At 41.4% G+C, this 14,947-nt stretch overlaps 1 pseudogene; it reads left to right on the forward strand.

Moving 5' to 3' along the window:
* The first annotated feature begins 1,415 nt into the window (after nucleotides 1-1,415).
* LOC111951758 (small ribosomal subunit protein uS5m-like) overlaps nucleotides 1,416-14,947 on the forward strand; it is a 108,901-nt pseudogene continuing 95,369 nt past the window's right edge.

A 14,947-nucleotide genomic window follows, 5' to 3' on the forward strand; every position in this document is an offset into this window, starting at 1 on the left:
TACGCGCGCCTCAGTCTCAGCCACTCACCTTCGCCTTGTCTACAAGCTTCTCGGCCACTCATCTCCGCCTTGACAAAATGTAAGTGTTCTCCTCAAACCACAACGCAGTTTGGAGCGTATACCACCAGTCAATTCACAAATGTGTCATGCGGCTGACATGCAGTAATCTTTAATAACGTTGTAGTAGCCTATAGTTTTTTGGGCATGTTGTATTAATTGTGATTAACGTTTTACCGGTACAGCGTACCCCCACTATTATTTTGCCGGGACGCCGTAGCGCCTTACTTTCACCAATGAGTATATCTACATGAACAAATGATGAAAGTGGGCCCAGTGACAGTGGACTCTGTTGGCCAATTCAGGTGAATGTAGTTATCATAGCCTGTCATACCAACCACTTTCTCTTATCAATCGAGATACTAAACCGTCCTTGAAAATAGGATCTAAAGCTGGTTGTTGTAGGTGTAGGGTTGGCATACTGCAACAAGTAGGCCCCAAGGGAGGAAGCAGTAACGAACATGAATGAATGACAGACCATGTATTCCTGTCAGATTATGAGGTAGAATCCATTTATCTCTCTTTCATGCTCCAGTACTGTATGTCCTCAAACCTTGATTTCCTGCTTTCCTGAAGAACTGAAAGCTGTAAATGGGGGTTGGTCTCAGCTGCATCTCTTTCATTTCCTCATTGTTGTTTAGTCATCAGCTGTGTTGGATCCTGGGGATAATTGACCATATGTGTGATTAATCCGAGTTTCCCAGTCCATTTCTGAATGTCAAACACTGAATCTCCTCACAGACTCACAGCCGGACAGACTGCCCGCTGTGTCAAACTTTAAACGAAATGTCAAATTCCTGTTCTACTATGGAGAAACATTATGCAATTCTGCTAATAGCCAAAATGAGCTTTTTTTCTGTGTCTCATTTACTGTAAATGTGTGTGTTGTTCATCGGCTTGCTACTTGCTCATTGGGTGGCAACCCCCATGGCAACATGCGTGGTGAGATCCCATTATGATAATGTGCTCTTCTTTCAGTCGTAAAATGATACATGAGCACTAGAGAAAACAGCCACAGAGATGGCCATACTGTAGCTCATGAAAATCCAATCAGTCAGGAAAAGGAGGAATTTATAACGATACTATAGCTGGTTGATTACCTGAATGTGTGAGCATGTGTGAATTTGATTATGTGTGTGAGTGTGTCGGTGGGTGTAAGAGTGTAACAATCGTGTGTGTGTGCTGTGCATGCGTGTATGCGTACTGTACGTGCACATGCACGTGTGTGTGTACAGGATGAGTGTGTTGTATGTGTGATCACTGAGCAGGCGCTCAGTGCTGACTGGCAGGATTAAGGTTGCTGGTTAGAAGCTGTATACAGTAAAATCATTACAGGAAATAAGTATTCTGTGGACGACATGCCCTGCTTGCTAATCAAGGCAAGGGGCTCCACAGGACCAACAGACAGGCTGAGCACCAAGCCTCCCCAGCTTCCCTTGTCATCTGCTCATGGCCCCCATACCTCTAGTCACCAGCCCCTCACCTCTTCGCACTGCGGGTGGCCCTCACCAGCCCCTCTCCACACTGCGGGTGGCCCTCACCAGCCTCTCACGATCAGCTATCCTCAAACGTGAATCTGCAGAACAAATAGTACGATCAGCTATCCTCAAACGTGAATCTGCAGGACAAATAGTATGATCAGCTATCCTCAAACATGAATCTGCAGGACAAATAGTATGATCAGCTATACTCAACGAAGAAGGTGCAGGACAATAGTATGAGTCAGCTATCTCAAACATGAATCGGCAGGGGAAATAGTTATGATCCAGCTATCCTAAAACAGAATCTGCAGGACAATAAGTATGATCAGCTATACTCAACATGAATCTGCAGGACAAATAGTATGAATCAGCTATACTCAAACATGAATCTGCAGAACAAATAGTATGATCAGCTATAACTCAAACATGAATCTGCAGGACAAATAGTAATGATCAGCTAATACTAAACATGAATCTGCGGAGACAAATAGTATGATCAGCTATACTCAAACAGAATCTGCAGAACAATAGTATGATCAGCTATACTCAAACATGAATCTGCAGGACAAATAGTATGATCAGCTATACTCAAACTGAATCTGCAGGACAAATAGTATGATCAGCTATACTCAAACTCAAACAATAATCTGCAGGACAAATAGTATGATCAGCTATACTCAAACATAATCTGCAGGACAAATAGTATATGATCAAGCTAGTATGCAACTATAGAACTGCTATTTGAATGTGTTATTAAGGGCTTCATTAATCATAATTCATAATCATATTAATTGGCTGCTACACACACACTCCATCATACTCACTACCACATAGACAGCCACATGCACATGCTCACACACACACACACACACACACACACAACCAACACACACACACAAACCACACACACACACACACACACACACACACACACACACACACACACACACACACACACACACACACACACACACACACACACACACACACACACACAACTGCCATAACCTAATCAATAGAAGCAAAATGCTCATCATTAGCACCAGCCTGCTGCATGTTGAGTGGTGGTAATCAATGGCAGCTCCCCTGGACTGCAGTGGGGAGACCTGGTCTCTCACTGTGCACCATCTAGAAATAACATAATTCCCCACAAGGGTCTTGTGACTCGTCTGAGGTCGGTACAGCCGATCTGCCAACTTCTGTCTGTAGCGTCCGAACAGTTTGGGCTACACACTAATATACCAAAAAAATAAGTAATGTTTCCTGATCTCGCAGATATAGGACAGACACTTCAGAACAAACTTCCTTTAGATTTTTTTGTGACTATCTGTGGTTCCATATAGTGAATCTGTTATTCAATGTGTTATTTTTTTAATGTTTTTTTTTACAACTTTTTATTTCGTTTTTTGTGAAGGGTTCAGATCACAGACATGCAATAATGATCAAAAAGTACATATGTAAAGAAATTAAAAACAATACAGAAAAATGTAAATAAGAATTATTTGTCCTGTCTGTCCAATCTCCCCTCTCCTTCCCCCTTCTTAGTAATCCCTATTCCCCTCCACACATGGACACATGGATAGAATCAGCGTGCATTCATCGATATTCGATACATATATTCAAAACACAATTAATGAATTCAAACATAATTGCATTACATGAACTCATAATAAGCTTTTAACCTTTTCGACTGCTCTATTAAATGTATCTAATGTTGTTCCCTTGACGCCGTTCACACGTTGCTATGGAGAGCTCTAGTGAAAGAACGTCAAGACAGTTTTGTTGCCATTGAGTTATGCTGAGCTTATGTGGAGGTTTGTCACCAACATTATTTTGCCGCGGTCGGTCCAAGCAACCATACTCATTTTTGGGGAACTGTGAGAGTCAGTGAAGAGTCATCGTTCAACAATAGTATATTGGGAAGATAGGGAATTGCAGCACCAACTAAATGCTCGACACAGACCTGGCAACCTGTGACCAGAAGATCTTCACAATGGGGCAGTCCCTCATCATGTTTGTGTAGGTTCCAATATTTATTTGAGAAATGTTTTGGTTCCCTTCCCCAGATCTGTGCCTCGACACAATCCTGTCTCGGAGCTCTACAGACAATGCCTTAGACCTGAGGATTTTTTATTTATTTAATTTGTTTCATAATAAGGCTCTAACGTAACAAAATGTGGAAAAAGTCAAGGGGTCTGAATACTTTCCGAAGGCCCTGTAAATGCAACACTACCTGCCTGCCTCCTGCTGACTGCTAGAAGGCCCTGTAAATGCAACACTACCTGCCTGCCTCCTGCTGACTGCTAGAAGGCCCCTATTTTACGCTGACTCAGCGCAGCAGAGAAAGGCTAGAGATTTTGCGCCAACCTGTCACTTCAAAAGCATTTAATGGTCTCGGAGTCTCGGCATTTAAACGTTATGTTTATTGTGGTATAGTGTGATATAAGCTGAATTCAATATAATTCCAATGCAAGAACCCCGACAATTCTACCCACTCAACGATTTCAACTGCCCCCTTAGTCACTTCATCCTGGCGCCGGATCTGCCAATCACAACTCATAGGCCTGGAGACCAGCTCAGAGCTCACAGTAACCAAACGCAGCCAATATAATCTATACACAGCAAGGCAATAGACTTACAATAGACTTACTGCTAGCTAGATCACAATGACTGGCCTGACATAAACACTGCACAGGTTAACACATCTAGAAATAACATTTATTTCCTAACAACTGGGCATCAACAGATCCATATGTACAAAAATCACAAAGGTTGACCCTCCTGAACAAGCAGAAAGTTATTTTCAGTTTATTTTCAGGTAGGATTGCGTAATATTAGATTTTTGTATATGAAAGAGTTATCCCTTGTCTCGGATTACTGCTGTTGCTGTCATTTTCGTTTGGATTCAGTGATGAATTCTACACATCTGTGGAAACATCTTACCACACGTGGGCTATCTACACACAAAGGAAACTTAAGTCTCCTTCCTCCAGTGTAACTAAAGCTAAGGCAGTAGACCGTAAGTGGTTCTGTTTGAATTATTTAAACAAAGGGGAAAGTGTGTTTAGTGTGGTTACGGGGGAAGGCCTGGGAAATGTGATCGATTTGGGGATTTCTCTGTCTGAAGCACTGGCAGGGAATGTGAGGACGGTCGATAAAGGGCACATGGGGGCAGAAGGGTACTGTGGGCAACCTGGGTATATAAGGACACATGATGTGGGGCATTGAGACACTGTGCATTTGAGGACATTTGGCATAATGGGGACACAGGACGGCATCAACACTTTATGTGAGGACATTTGGCATAATGGGGACACCGGACAGCATAGTCACTTTATGTGAGGACATTTGGCATAATGGGGACACAGGACGGCAGTGCTTGGTTAGTGTTGGGGCTTCTTTACTTGTGATCTTTACATAGACATTAGAGGTCATAACATTAACCCCTTCAGAAGCAATGCATATAAATACCATTTTAGTTGTAATGGAGTGTAGCCAGTTTTATAAAGATTGGCATGTTGTATTCTGCATCACAGATCAGTCACATATGGGGGATGGAAATAGCTGACGGAATACTGTGTACACCTCCCATGCCGTCATGCAATCTGAAAGGTGATCTCTGCAGCCAAGGTGTCTGCCCTGAGTCAAGTGGAAAGCGCTTCACATGAAGACTTTTCCAATAAACACTGAGGAAAAGGAGAGTCACCAGCTAGGTAAGCATGTCTCGTTCCAACTTCTTCCCTCTACTTTTACACATGAGTAGGTTTTTCCTCAAGAGCGTTGAGTGGAGAAATTAAGATCCAATGTCAATTGACTAGTAATAGGGACAAAACAGAGCTGGGATTTGGCGTAGAGCCTTGGCTTGTCCGTGTGACATGTCACCTTTAAAATGATGAGAACAGGACACCACCTTCAGGAAAAAATGAAGTATTTTATTTGAATAAAAAATAATCATGCTAAACAAACAGAAACATAAGCCTTATGTTTAAGCTAGATGCCTTTGTTATGAGCACATGCCGCCAGGTAAGGGCATCATCATGTAGGGAATTTGACAACAGAATGTAGGAAAGTTGTAATTATGTTGTTTCTATGCAGGAATACATTGGGAAGCTCACAAAATAGTACCAGCAGTACACACTCCCTCTTTCAACAGGTCCAATTAAGATTGTTGCACAGAAATGAACCCAGAACCCAGAACACTCCTGGCACAGAACCCAGAACACTCCACATTATGAGAATACACTTCACTGTTCATACACAAACAAATTAATTGTCCGTAGTGCATTCTACAGCACTCAAAACAAGATGTTTCATACACAAAAAGACGAAAAACAAAATTTTGCTAGCACGTTGCTTTTCAAGGAACAAGGAAACCTTTTGTTGGATCTGCATTTATTGGATTTTATAATGAAAGTGTTTTTATTTCAGAAAGTGTTTATCTGAAAGTCGTGTGGTGGGAGCCAGAGACATGGGTGAAGTTCATAATGGGTTAAAAGAACTGGGGGAGAGAATATTCTAAAAAAACTATCTGATTGTGTGCATTGAAATGTAAAGTCAATTTTGCTCAGATGCAGGAGTAGGGTTGCAAAATGCAATAAATTCCCTGGTTTTCAGAAAGCCTGGTTGGAGAATTTCGGATTTCCTGCTTATTCCATGATTCCAGGAATCCTCCAACAGGGAATTTGGGAAAACCAGGGAATTTATTGAAAGTTCCAAGAAAAACATTTGTTCTTTCGACATGGCGGGATCTTTTTGTGTCGGTAAAATACATTTTGCTAGAAATGGCAGTGGAAACGCCTTTATGCACAAATATTGATATAAAAATCATTATAATCGAAGTAAACTTGGAGTCATGCGATGATAAGATGTTTGGTCCTCCCACTACGACTCTGGTAAGCATGAAATTTATTAGGCAACAGATGAAATAAGTAATGATGAACTTCACAGGCTGGTGAAAGTGCACGGTGATGAGGTTGATGCTCCTGTCCAATAAATATATCTTATTCTGGTGACATGATGATTGATGCTTGACTGCCATTTGACAAATAAAAATATTATTGCTCTTATCCATAATAATCTCATCATGTACTGTAAGACTAGCCACACAGCCTACCTGCACTGTATCTGCAAGCTGTTGGCTAGAGCGCACATGACAAGACCAAAGAGGCACATTTGCTATTTAATATAACAGTTTTTGTGACAAAATATCAGTAGAGTTGAAAATGTGATGGAAACGCATTGAACTTTAGATTTGTATTCAGTACATGAAAACTTAAGCAAAAAGGTTTAGTGTGCACTACGTCATCACACACTGATTTTTATCTGCAACAAGTCAGTTTGGTGGAAACACAAACACGACATTTGCATATTATCTTTATTTTTGAATGTTCACATGAAAATCTGTCACCAATTGGATGGAAATCTAGCTTGTGACTATAAAGTGACAGGCTTCTGTATGAACATTAACTGAAATTGCTTTCTATACTGCTATTGGTGTGAAAATATCTTATTTTCTTGGAACAGAGAAAGAGTGTGATTGCAAAAAGAGCAACAGTATCTGTCATCCCAGAGACATAGCCCAAACTGAAGTGGCTTATGAACATCACATTGACTGTATTTAATAACTTTCATTTCTAGTATAGGTTCAGGTTTACTCTGAGCTCTAGTTGAGTTCCTCCTACACGCCATGTAGGCATATACCAGATTTTCCATTTTCACTATTTCCATCCCATGTGGCTATTAGTTGACAATGAGGCAGGGAAAGCCCCATGTTATCCTATCCTGGAGAGAGCCTGACTTTGACATCAGATTTAGTCCACCAAACCATTTAGGGGCATAGCAGTTGTATTTCCCAGAGCCTCGCCTCACTGTGCCTCTGAGCGTCCCAGCAGGGCTGTTTCCCTAGAAGTCACTAAGAGCATGTTTATGTACTGGCATTCTGCTTCACTGAGAGCGCACTATAGTGGCATTTTAAATGAATTGCGCTGATTTGATATTTATGACAAACCAAGGTTGACCAGATAAGTGAGATGAGGGATCTATCATTGCACACTAACCCAGCCGACTAAATAACACTGCTCGCTTTGTGATTATAAATCTAATCTCATTTTGTTGCCTGGCACGTCAACACCTAATGCTTAATTCTGAAAACCAACAAAAAGACCTGAGCTGCTAATACACAAGGGAGCTGATACGGCGACAGAAAGCTGCCATTCATCCTTGGGGAAATAACACAGTCACGCAGACTGGTAGATTAAATCATATTTATATGTATTTGCCTCCCAATACAGCCCCTCCTGCCTCTGTCCCCTCTCCTCCATTGAGATTGAGCTTTAATGTCCCCATGGGTTTAGGGAGCCCCAACAGTCATTAACCACACAGTCTCTCTCTCTCTCTCTCTGGGGGGGGGGGGGGGGGGGGCGATTAAACTTCATAGTCTTCCCTGATAAATACTCTTTATAGTGATTAGATTATGATAAGATTATTGTTTCTTAATCATTTGTGAGATGGAAATCCACAATCCACACCTTGGCACACACACCAAGGACCCTGCGCCAGAATAAAGTGACTAAGGGGCCAATTGAATCGTTTGAGATGTAAAAACGTTGGGGGGGGGTTTCTTGCTTTTGGAATTATATTGAATTTTCTTTATATAATCACACTATGCCACAATAGACAAAGTCCAAATGCAGAGATCCGAGAACATTGAGATGCTTTTGAATCGTAGCCTCGTCTGTTTGCGCTGTCTCAGTACAACGGCAGAGCCCTACAACAACTGGTTTTGGTTAATGAACATAGGAGATTTGAAAGCAAGCCATACACACAGCTGTATTTACCAAAAGAATAAACCAACAAAATAAATAATGCAAACTAAATGCTGAAAGTAAGTAGCTAAGTTATCATGCATGTAACCAAACATACTGAATAGCAGTTTGGCTTAGAATACCAACAACTGTGAATACGAAATGAGTGAATGCAAACAGAACAAAAACAAAACAGCCGTTACGAGTAGAGTCCTAGTAAACAAAATGTCATATGGAAAAAGGGCATGACACAATCTTAATTTAGGCTAGTTACATTAACATTAAAACAACGCAGTAAACAAAAGGCGAATGGAGAACCCAAATAAACAAAACGTAGCCCACAGCCGACTACAGTGAGATGCAGACTACAGCCTACTACAGTGAGATGCAGACTACAAGCTACTACAGTGAGATGCAGACTTACAGGCCTACTACAGTGAGATGCAGACTACAGCCTACTACAGTGAGATGCAGACTACAGCCTACTACAGTGAGATGCAGACTACAGCTACTACAGTGAGATGCAGTCACCACAGCTGTCTTGCTAAATAAATAGGCCTATACAGGCCCGCCTTCAAACATGGAGAATTCATTGCGTTCAGCAACACGCTGTGATATGGCACAATACACTTCCGTGAATCTAATTTGACTCACATAATCAAGTAAGCAATTGCCCAACCTACCATATACATGTTTCCAATGCGTACAGTTCCCATTTACAGCAATGAAAACCAAATAGGCTACCAAGATAACAATAATAGAATGGTATCCATTTCTATGATGAAATACCTCGATATGTAGCTATACTTCAGGGGCCATCATTTAGTTCTTGCATTGGAATTATATAGAAGTCTGCTTATATCACGCTATAACACAAAATAAACAAAAAGTGAAATGCTTTTGACCAAGAAGTGCCAGGTGCAAATGGCACGAAATCCACGCTGCACTCTATCAGCACCCGATGGGACAGCGCCCTACACTCTAATTATCCCCCCCCCCCCCCCCCCCCCCCCCCCCCCCCCCCCCCCCCCCCCCCCCCCCCCCCCCCCCCCCCCCCCCCCCCCCCCCCCCCCCCCCCCCCCCCCCCCCCCCCCCCCCCCCCCCTGCACCATGGACAGCGCCCTACACTCTATCAGCACCATGGACAGCGCCCTACACTAAGCAAGTGTTTTATCAAACCAACCAGCTAGATTGTTTCAATCTTACCTTTTCAAACAAGAGTTGCAGCCTCCTTGAAGTTCTGTGGAACTTCCTGAATCGTACTACAAACTACCATCATCATTACTACTATTACTACCACCACCATCACTAAACTGCTATCATTACTACCACCCCTACTACCCATTACCACTACTATTTGGAAGGGTATAATAATCACAACTAATAATAATTAATAATATAACATGATAGTAATAACAATTAATTACCACTAATAATATAATAATAGTAATAACAATAATACTAATAAATAAGTTAACTTACTATTTACTATGCAGAGATTATATTCAGTGTCTCACAGCTATGGCAGGCAAATACATATTTGGCAAGCAAGAGGAGCCCAATTGCTCCTTCGCCCATGAGTTTTTTGTTTGCCACTGGTTTAATAAGTTACAATTTTTGAATACATTTGTAATTTCTGTGAAAATGAATAATCTCTTGGTGAGAAATATTTATCACAGGTATAGGGAAAAAGTGCACTCTGTTTCTACCCCCCTGTCGTGCAGTTGACCACATACACGCTCCTCTTTGGTAGCCATGTCTTTTTATGTCTGCTTCTTATTGCCCAATTGGTGGTCACTCAGCCTGATACTTGGTAAGTTCTGTCCCTGCTTTGTATCTCTGACAGAGTAGAGATAATCATTCCAATTCATTATTCTCGGTTCAGAGCAAGATAGCCAATTTAGTCGGCTTTGGATTATGTTTCGTTTTTCCAATTGTTGTAAATATGACTCCTGTGTTGGTTCATGATTTTGTTTATTTGAATATTTATTTTGAAGCAGTGCTGGTGTCACTTGATTGGTTAGGTCCAAACCAGCTGACTGAGGAGCGGCTCGTTTTTGTGCTCAGCTCTTGGGTTTGAATGCTTTAAATTGGGAGATTTTAATGATATTTTTGTGCTCATTACCATTGGAAAGTGGCCCCCAATTCTGCCCTACATGCAGTAGTTGGTGTATTTATTTGCACCATAAGGCTTCAATTAATGTTTTGTCCCACTTTTTAAAGTCCAGTTTATTCAGTGGGCCCCAAACAAACCTCACTTCTGTTAAAGAGCTTGTAGGATTACCGCTATCAATATTTGGGTCCAAATTTCCATTGGTTTTGAATTAATTTCTTCGATGCATATCACTGCCATATTAAAGTTTCTCGATGCAGATATGGTCAGACCAAAGGTATGAGTAATTTTTTGGGTGGTTCAATTATTGGTGTTGTTCAGGTGAATTTATATTTGTGTTTCTGCATCGTTGTTCTCTTGAAAATCATGATTTCTTTAAATGTAAAAATTTATTTACTGCCAGGGCCCATTATGGCAATATTGCTAAGAATGTTTGAGGTTCTGTTGAAGACCTTTCTTTGTTGGTGATCAAGTACCAAAATCATTCAGCAATATAGCAGATATTACCTCTGTGTCAAATAGTGTGAGTCCTGGGGGGCTGGAGAATGGTCCAACATGTCTGCTAATCATTTATATAAATGTTGAAAATGTTTGAACTCAAGCTGCAGCCTTGTCTCACACCTTGACGTTGCGAAAATAATTATGCTTCTGGTTTTAATTTTTATTCTGTGTAATAAACTTACCGTTCAAAAGTGTGGGTCACTTAGAAACGCCTCACAGTCCTCAACTGCAAGGCTTCATTAAATGTACCCGCAAAACACCAGTCTCAATGTCAAACAGTGAAGAGGCGAACTCTGGGATGCTGGACTTCTAGGCAGAGTTGCAGAGAAAAGCCATATAACTGGCCAATAAAAAAGAAAAAGTTAAGATGGAAGCAAAAGACACAGAGCAGACTGGACAAGGAAACTTGATGCCTAGGAAGGGCCAGCATCCCGATTCGCCTATTACATTGGATGACATTGAGACTGAGGTAGAGGGATTTTTGCAAGGTGAACAGTATTAGATGCTAAAGAGCGTATGCCAGTTGATGGCTACTTGTCTGACTGTTTAGGTCTGTCATTATCTTAATTCACATACTATTGACGAATTAGATCACTCATAAATGCTAGCTGTGTGACCTCTTGCATTCGTTGATAGCACCAGTGCTTCTACCCACCCTCACTTCACTATCTCTAATGGTCTGGTTAGGGCTGCAGATTCATGTTCAAACACGTTGCTTGTTGGATATCAACCGATACGACAACAACTTGCGTTAACGAGATCTATCAGTATCTCTGAGTCAAGAGTTTTTCTTTGCATGGAAGAAGCACACATTCAGTCCGCTCCATACCCCCCCCGCTTTTCCCAGATACCATTTATATGTAGACATTTAGCGAAAGTTTCAGTAAGAAAATGTTCTTTTCCTAGTTTCTAGGCCATATTTGAGGTCCTTACATCGAAACCCCACATTAAAATTGACTCTTTGCACCACCTCCAAACTGTACTCATTACCATCGACCTTAACCAGGTGGGTTGACGAGCCAAGATGTGTATTGCTTCTCTAATATCTGCACAACCTGTTATTCATTCTGGTGCTAACATTAATTTGCGCGTCTCTAAAAGGAGTTTCAGCTTAGGGTATCATGGTAGCATTTTCTAGAATAGATAATACTATGGATCATGGCGTACATCCATGTAGCCGATATGGAGACATCTACAGGCTGAGTGATGAGTTGGCTGACTATATGGGACCGCTGTACGCCTTATGTAGAGTCTCAATCCATTGTTTGAAGAGAGTTACCTCCATAGCCGTGTATACTGCAGTCAATACCAATGAGTCATCTTACAACCATGCATTACAATCGATCTACACTGTACTTTACATGATCCGTTCTGATGGTGCTTTGATTCTTAATGACACACATAAGAGATGAAATAGTCATACTATATAGCAAATCAGAGCGAGTATATATATATAAATCGAGAGACCTACACCTAAGCCCACTATTGGATATTTTTTTGTGGTATTCATTCTGCCAACTCGCGATAGGTAAGAATGTTTTTACTATTGATCACGTGACACATGCAAGCGCACCACGATCTTTCTGTCTACAATACAATTTTGGTAATGACAGTTTATTAATTAGTGAGTGTGTAAACGGACCATGGGACCAACGCAGCTGTTACATAACTCGCTCAGCGAGTTGAAGTACGGAAGAGTATACCAGTCGACATCTTTGTTAGCCTCCTAATACAATTGAAATATACACCAGATTTTTCACTCTGCTGGATCGTCTTGTAAATGCTCGTAAAAATATACGTCTCTCTAGGTCATACTATAGTCACATATTTCTAGATAGAATTGTGAACTCAGAATAAATAGCTAGAGAGAACTGATCTCTATTACAGACTTGTATTTCCTTTCAGTCGAATTCCCAGATGGTCACGATAGGTGTACAGAGTACGAGCGTCAAATTAGAATATTCAGTTACAAAAGTATCGGTGTACAATTCGCCCTTTCAAATTAGTTTAAACTCTCAGAAGATCGCTTTCAGGTAGACCTTATCCATCAGAGCCTCATATACCCTCAAGGTAATTGGAGTGAGGTTTGGCGCGCGCTCATTCGTATACATAGAGGCAGAAGCTAGGAGTGTAACTGAGTCAAGCTTTGTACGGTCTCTCTTACTCGCACACTCTTTATTACAGCCATTACTGACCCACACATATATATCGCATGGGATTAGAGAGTCAGACGCGTTTGTGTGCGAATGGCACCACTGCACAATACGGCTGGACTTTATATGTCCTATATCGTACCCATTTTTTCGACGGAAAACTTTGAAGTCTTCTGCTCTGACTTGGAAGCGTCTATGTCCATTTGGAAGACCCATATTGCACTACCAAGCTTGTACACTCTCACATGACTGATGTCTGAATGGCTTGCTTACAATATGTCCCCACAAACTCATTTTCCTGTGTGCGATAGCACGGTGAGCGCGATCGGATGTTTGCTGCACCAAATCAGTGGCCCTTGTTTCCGGCTCCTGCAGCAGGACAGTTCATCCCCTCGCGACACAAGCCAATGGATGCTGACACCACTCACCGGTTGGACTTTCACAGGTTGAAATATTATGAGCGATTAATGATTGGCATAGTGGCTATAGCATATTTTGTAGTAAGTCAATACGACAAGCAGAGGACATTTCTTCCAAAAAGTACGATCTTGTCCCCATGTGCAGTTGCAAACGGTAGTCTGCTTTTTTATTGGTCGTTTGGAAGAGTGGCTTCTCCTTGCTGAGCGGCCTTTCAGGTTATGTCAATATAGGACTCGTATTACTGTGGATATAGATACTTTTGTACCTGTTCCTCCCAGCATCTTCACAAGGTCCTTTGCTGTTGTTCTGGTTGATTTGCACTTTTCGCACCAATGTACATTCTTCTCTAGGAGACAGAACGCGTCTCCTTCCTGAGCGGTTTGACGGCTGCGTGGTCCCATGGTGTTTATACTTGCATACTATTGTTTGTTACAGATGAACGTGGTACCTTCAGGCGTTTGTAAATTTCTCCCAAGGATGATCCAGACTTGTGGAGGTCTACAATTTTTGACTGATTTCTTTTGATTTCCCATGATGTCAAGCAAAGAGGCACTGAGTTTAGGTAGCCTTGAATTACATCCACAGGTACACCTCCAATTGACTGAAAGGATGTCAATTAGCCTATCAGAAGCTTCTAAAGCCATGACATCATTTTCTGGAATTTTCCAAGCTGTTTAAAGGCATAGTCAACTTAGTGGATGTAAACTTCTGACCCCACTGGAATTGTGATACAGTGAATTATAAGTGAAATAATCTGTCTGTAAACAATTGTTGGAAAAAATTACTTCTGTCATGCACAAAGTAGATGTCCTAACCGACTTGCCTAAACTATAGTTCGTTAACAAGAAATGGTGTGTAGTGGTTGAAAAACAGTTTTAATGACTCCAACCTAAGTGTATGTAAACTTCCGACTTCAACTGTATGTTTACTTTCCAAAGCATGTGAAATAGATAATAAACAAAAGTGAAATACAATCTCTCTCTCTTCTTCTCTCTCTCTCTCTCTTCTCTCTCTCTCTCTCTCTCTCTCTCTCTCTCTCTCTCTCTCTTCTCTCTCCTCTCTCTCTCTCTCTCTCTCTCTCTCCTCTCTCTCTCTCTCTCTCTCTCTCTCTCTCTCTCTCTCTCTCTCTCTCTCTCTCTCTCTCTCTCTCTCTCTCTCTCTCTGTAGCCCTCTCTCACTCTTTGCCCTCTCTCTCAAGTTTCTTTCTTCTTCGGCTTGAAGCAGAGGTGTTTTATGTAAACCGTTTTTAAAACCATTTCCCTCATCTTATATTCATGCAGAGGCAGCCGCTCTCGTGTCAGCAGTAAATCACGGAGAGAGAGAAAAAGAAGAGAGAGAAAAAGACGAGAGAGAAAAAAGAGAGAGAGAAAAAGAGAGGGAAGAGAGAAAAGAGAGAGAGAGAAAAGAGAGGAGAAAAAG

The sequence above is a fragment of the Salvelinus sp. IW2-2015 genome, linkage group LG25 (genome assembly GCF_002910315.2).
Source record: "Salvelinus sp. IW2-2015 linkage group LG25, ASM291031v2, whole genome shotgun sequence".
NCBI lineage: Eukaryota > Metazoa > Chordata > Actinopteri > Salmoniformes > Salmonidae > Salvelinus > Salvelinus sp. IW2-2015.